At 33.3% G+C, this 6,621-nt stretch overlaps 1 pseudogene; it reads right to left on the bottom strand.

Annotated features, from left to right (window-relative positions):
• Nucleotides 1-412: 412 nt before the first annotated feature.
• On the bottom strand, nucleotides 413-3,334 carry LOC120125506 (annotated as a pseudogene).
• Nucleotides 3,335-6,621: the final 3,287 nt, after the last annotated feature.

The following is a 6,621-nucleotide window of genomic DNA, read 5'->3' as shown; positions in this document are numbered from 1 at the left end:
CCATTCATTTTGCCTTTCGCTAAAATGCTTTGGTTTAATCATTTTGATTATTAAAGTACTATACTTTAAACCCTAAACCCGTTAAGTTCAGGGGCCCCAGTGTGACACAGATTACACACCGCAAACTATGAAGAAATGCTGAATTTTTCACAAATGATAAGCAACAAACATGACTCATTGATGTCCCTCAATGACGAGCTAAGTAAGCCGCTCGAGTGACAAGGAAACGTCGGAATCTCGAACACACACAAGGGCATCAGAACCTTCAGAGGGTGACAGGGTTTCTATTTCCACGACATTTTCCGTGTGTTTCAACATTCTATGGTTTTCACGGAATTTCCAAACCCCATGATTCTAGTAGTTTACTCAGTTTGCTACTAATGCGACATCAACATGATATTGAATGGTTTAAATTACAAAATCAAGACTTGAATTTTGTGATATGCATGGCTGATACAGATGGTAGGTAATAGCATAGTGATTGTCCCCTTGTCAGTTTTAGACCAGTATCTATAACTACATTAAAAGAATACAACAGCAACAAAAATGCGTATGCCACCACAGAAGAGGTAGAAAGAAAAAGCTCACTACGTCGAAGCATGAATTCTTGCGGTTGCAGCACTCATCAAGACCCCGACATATTCGTGTACCTGTCTGAACAATTATAAACTCAACTATTTTTCTGCCAAAAGTTGAAACAAAAAAAGATTAACTCTACCTATCAATGTTTGATCAATAATGTGGTTGGCATGATTTCAATGAATTCAAGATACTAAAGGGGAAATAATCTGTCCAATGCACCTGCTAGAGTTCCCATTAGTGGTACAGGTTCCAATAGCTTTCCAGTATATTCATTTTTTTCCTGTATATATATATACTAATTTGTTAAAATCGTTGCAAATGGGAAATGCATCGGGAAAAGAATAGCGAAGTGACTTTGTGATAACTTCATCGGTTACCTGATGTAATTATTAAAGAATGGCTCTCTCATGAGGTAAAGTGCCCACAACAGTTCAGCAAAGCTCTAGTGTAATGATTTTAAGCAATGATATTGTTTCCACAAAGCAGGTTTGCAGATAATCACAATTAAAGTTGATAAGTCGGAATGTATTTGAAAATTTATCTAATGATTCAACCTCATCGTTTTCAGAGTCAGAAAGATGGAACCGTTGCTCTTTTCCGCTCTTCCCTGATCTCGTAACGAGAGAAAGCTTACTCCGATGAAGTCCACGGCCAGGGAAAGAAACCAAGGAATCCATGATCTAATTTTGTATCTTCTAACGAACAGTACGTAAATAAGTGGTCTCGTAATAAAGAGGACCTCCCCGAGAACAAATAAAGCTCCGATAAAATCCTTGAAAGAGTAGGCCTTTCAATAACTGAAGCTGTGAAAGGAAAAATAGCAAATTTTATTAGACTTTCTGGTCAATTCACTATAACGAGTAATAAATGATGAGATTTTAACAAAATAATCACTTCGAGGCTCCATAATTGCATGTTCTTGTTTAATTCTCTGCATCCATGACTGGTCAGATACCATCAGACCACTCTCTCCAAATTTTCTCAAAGCAGACAATGCCCTTCCTTCAACACTCCATGGGTTTTGACCATGATCGTCTTGTAACCAACAAGGTCCATTACGGACTCCAAGCTTTTGGAAACCCCCTATTATATGTTGTAAACTTGTATGCTCAGAATCTTTTTCAACATTTGGTGTCTCTCCACCTTGAAGAAGCATTTTGTATCCACAGTTCCGGAATAAAGCTAATCGAAGAATCACCCTGATGTACATCAAGTACCAAGTAACTAAGCAAACACTTAACGCAAATATATTAGAAACAAAATCCAAGTGAAGATTTGAAGTGCTATTAGTCAGATAATGAATGTTTCTTACTTGATAGCCTCTGTAATAAAATTCCATTTCTTATCACCACGGTATTTTTCTGCCTCAACTTCAACCAAAGTTTCCAAGTTACTTAGCACAGATAAGCACTTCGCATAAGGGAATGACCAAGGGTCAGCTGAGTCATTATGCCTCTCATCAGGAGCAGTATCGAGTATATGCTCGTTCATAGTAGTTAGTAGGCCCACAATCGAGGTTATTGCATAAGTGTATCAAATTGTCAATAAGGGAAAAGCCGAAGACAATAAAGAAGACAATGAAGAATGGATGGGGGAGCCACATTTAAATGGGTCCTAATCAAAATATAGTCGGAACACCACACTTAATGTGCTAATGCATTTTCCTTTCAACTTAGAAGCAATCAATCAGATGATTACTATAAATCAACTGGGGGCAGGGAACCTTATTAGTTTCTAAGCTAGCAAGAATTACCAATGTTACCGAAGTTCGACAAAAACCTGCTTCTGTCCCTATCTCCTAATCGAATAACATTTCAGGAAGAACCCATGTCAATCCCTGCAAAACATTTTTCGATAACAGCATAAGATAGCCATACACAACTTTCGAAACACAATCCAAAGTCATTCACAAATCTTGCCTGCATTACAAGCTCATTCTTAACATGAAAATAATCGTATCCAAATAGTCAAATTATCATAGTTCATAGATACAAAAAAATAAAAATAAAAACCAAGATGTACTGTACTACTGCCTACAATGGTATCAAATATTAAATCTACTCAAAGCCGCTAACCGGAGACTGCAAAATGTAAATATGCATATAATCATGGTTCTTCCCAATACAATAACATTACATTTACTGAGCTTTCCAGTCCAACATCTTGAAAAACACATGTAAAAGGCAATTTCCATTTTTGATGCAGCTAAATATTCAAAATATCAAAATTATAATTGCCATTACCAAGAACCATAACGTAACATTTTTTTACTTTTGTGTAATTATAATAGATAGAAATAGATAAAGGCTTACATTGGCAAGAGAATCCAAGGAGTGCACGCAGTCTTTGTTCCTCCTAACCCATGCCTTATAAGCTTCCATTGATTCACAAACTTTTTTCAAGTAATCAAAAACCAGAAATTCCAAAACCCCAACTCGTTGAGTCACAAACAAGCCGATTCATGCTCAATCTTCGCCAGCAATTGAAATTTTGGAAGAAACCAGATTAGCAAACACGCTAACAATGAACTTTGCAACGTATACATCGGCTCTGCAAAAGGGGAAAATGGAAGAATGTAATGAATGTGGGGCCTCTGTTTACTTACTAAAATTGGGTATCGGATCCTTGAGCGTTTTAAGTGTATCTGTGATGTAGAATTATCATTAGTTTTGGTTACGATCTGTGTCTTCTCCGATGAACCGATTGATGTAAGATACCGCAAATTTTATCGGTGGGGAAACACTGAAACAGCGGTCTTGAGGTGACGAAAAGCAGAGAATCAACCATAAATCTAAAAGAGCAAACTTGGGCAGGAGATATGGGTTTCTGCATTTCAATGAGCAATGGAGCGTCAACTATGCGAAATCATCGGCAAAATCAGACATTTAATGCTGGTATAATAATTATTTAGATTTTTAGGGTGATTAAAAAATTAATTATCGCAGTATTTACTATCGTATCTTGAAATTCGTCAAAATAATTTTTATTAGAATTTGTTGCTCGAATGTGATATAATTTAATAAGAAATTATTTTTTTCGAAATTCGTCAGGCTCATATGATAGTTTGAACAAAAAGTATTTTTTTCAAAATTTGTCACCTATATAACAAATTCACCTTTCACTATAGTAAATGTTTTAATTCCCAAAATAAACTTTGAGTTACCTTATTGAACTAATAAATTTATTCATCATCTTTATTGAACTAAAAATCCGAAATCATCAACCACGTCAACCCTCAAATAAATGAGTTTTTTATCATTTAAAAATGTTATTTTTTTTATTTTAATGACTGAATTTTAATTAAAAAATCAATTTAATACCTCTCATAATTTTTTAATTATATATATATTTTTTAAAAATAATTTATTTTAAAAATGATTGGTAAACTTAATGTCTTGCATGAACTAAGTGATCTTAGTGGTAGAAGAGAAATTTATTGTAACCTATTAGATGAACTTAATGAATCTAGGCAGTCACATGTCGTATACATAAATTTTTTTCAGTGAATAAAATCCCTATAGCGGTAAAAATACGAAAATGTGCAACGGTAAAGTTCATACGGTAAACATATACATATACTATCATCAGAAGTCTTGTATAAAACATGTTCAGAAATAAAATATCGGTAATACAGATATATAAAGATAATAGTAAAAACATGTGTCACGAAAATATAATAGAAAAGACTTATAGAAATATACATTGGGTACAAAATGGAGAACTGTCGATCATCCTGATGCTAAGTTTGCTAGCCTACAGTCTAATAATATCTAAAAGGTTAAAAATTTAAAAGTGAGCTATAAAGCTTAGTGTGCTCCTTGTGGTGTATAAAAACATACAGATGAAATATCTTAGTAAAAGTTGATTTATAAAATAGGTTTTGAAAACATGAACACTACCCCATCCAATCACCGAATGTGTAGGTTCCCCAGAACCATACACTCACGTATACACACGATAAGAACCATATACTGATAGCATAATAGCATGCGGTAAGGACCTACTATGTGCACAAAGTAGAGGAGCCTACAGTAAGATTCTACAAGTTATATTCTAAGCTTGAGACATTTCCTCCAATCATACCCACAATGATAGTAAATGTGCAAGTATTTGAGTGAAAACAATAGTTTAATTTATTAAAACATTCAAACATGTTATTCTAATGATCAATTAATAAAATTTCAACTATTCTCTAGAGCCTATAGATACCAACATCACTAAAGAATTTTCATGTATTACTTATATTTATTTGTCCCTTTGCATTATTTGATAGTTCTGTATTAATAAGTTTTCTCAAGGCTTATTCTAATACTTACCATTCCAGGTTAAAGGAAATGATTCTTTGCTTTTATCGACATCAATTTCAAGAATTCCTCCTACGTTGCTTGTATAGTACATCGCATGTAATTAGGGGACATGCATGTTACATTTGCTTTGATATTAGAGTCTGAAACTTGTTTTACGCTATGTATTATCAAATTTTGTTTTTATTTATTTATATATATTGTTGAAACCATTTTCGCCTGGTGTTTGATATTAACATTTATTTATTATTTATTATTTTATTTATTGTTTATTATTATTACTATTATTAATATAAAATATTATGTACATTTTTGCAAGTCAAAATACAAGATCAATTTCCACTAGACCCAAACAATCAGCCCACAACCAAAACATACCCAAGTCTGTTTAAACACAAATCGACCCAAACTCTAACATAGTCTACCCTAACCCTTAGGCCTGTAAATGAACTGAACGTTTAACGAACCGTTCATGAACTGTGCGACGGGAAGTTCGTTTATGTGCATTTATTTATTAAATGAACGAACATGAACAAGATTTTGTGTTCCTTTAATTAAATGAACGAACACGAACATAGGTCTCGTTTGTTCATTTACGTTCGTGAAAGTTCGGTTATGTTCGTTCGGTTATGTTTGTTTATGTTCGTTCATTTATGTTTAACTCAATCTTCTTAAATCAATTTTGGTGGCCAATTTGTAAGTATCTTAAAAATATTAATTAATCTAATATTCTGATAACCAACTCCATAATTAACCCAATTTTATTTGGAGATTAAATTCAATATGTTAACACGTGAGGCACCTCACACCTATATTCATTTTCCCTTTTTTCCCCCAAACCCTAGTGTTCACTGGAGAGTGGAGATGATCGGTGAAAGCTTAAAAACATCATGCTTCTTTCTAGAAATAGATGGGAAGATAAAGGTAACAATCAGAAGTATATGAGCATCAGTAAAGAGAAAAATATATAGAATTTGTCAGAAAACAAAACAAAGGTTTCTATGCAATTTCTGAAAAAGAGTGTAATAGCGAAAGTAATGGGTTTTCTAGGAAGAACCCATTAATAAGTAGAAAATACACTTTAACAATGAACTTTTGTTTTCATAGTTCTTGTGTGACCTTTAGTTGTGGAGTAGACTTTAGGTACGTTAAAATTTTGAATGGTGGTTTAGCAATAACATCAGTTACGATATGTAACATCGGAGGGATTTCAGATTTATGTTATTGCCTTGTAGTTCAATTTGAACCATTCGAAATCTTCATGCTGTTAAATTTTCTACTCTGCCAACGGAAAAGACCAATATTAACAAATCTCACTAAAGTCTGACATTGATGTCACAAAACTTTTAGCCGGCGAATTTATTATAATAACGTAGTGGAAAATGATTGTTCATATGTAATCATGGACTACTAAGATAAATGTTATAGCGTTAAATTAAAGTCGTGTGAATCATTTAATATCTTTAAAAGATCGATCGAAATATATGATATCTTTAAATATTTCATCACTGCTAATCAGCTCTTATGCTATTTATCACTGTATATTTGATTGACTTGCATTGTCGACTATTTTTCATGAAAGAACAATGGAAGGTAGGGTCTCCAACGTTTATGTTCGTTTATGTTCGTGTCCGTTTATGTTCATTTATTTATTAAATGAACGAACGTGAACAAGCCATATTCCTTAATGAACAAACATGGACAATTTTTTGTTTGTTTGTTTAAGTTCGTGTTC

Source organism: Hibiscus syriacus, unplaced genomic scaffold, assembly GCF_006381635.1.
Source record: "Hibiscus syriacus cultivar Baekdansim isolate YM2019G1 unplaced genomic scaffold, ASM638163v2 tig00001349_pilon, whole genome shotgun sequence".
NCBI classification, from domain to species: domain Eukaryota; kingdom Viridiplantae; phylum Streptophyta; class Magnoliopsida; order Malvales; family Malvaceae; genus Hibiscus; species Hibiscus syriacus.
This window is presented reverse-complemented; position numbering and strand designations above follow the sequence as displayed.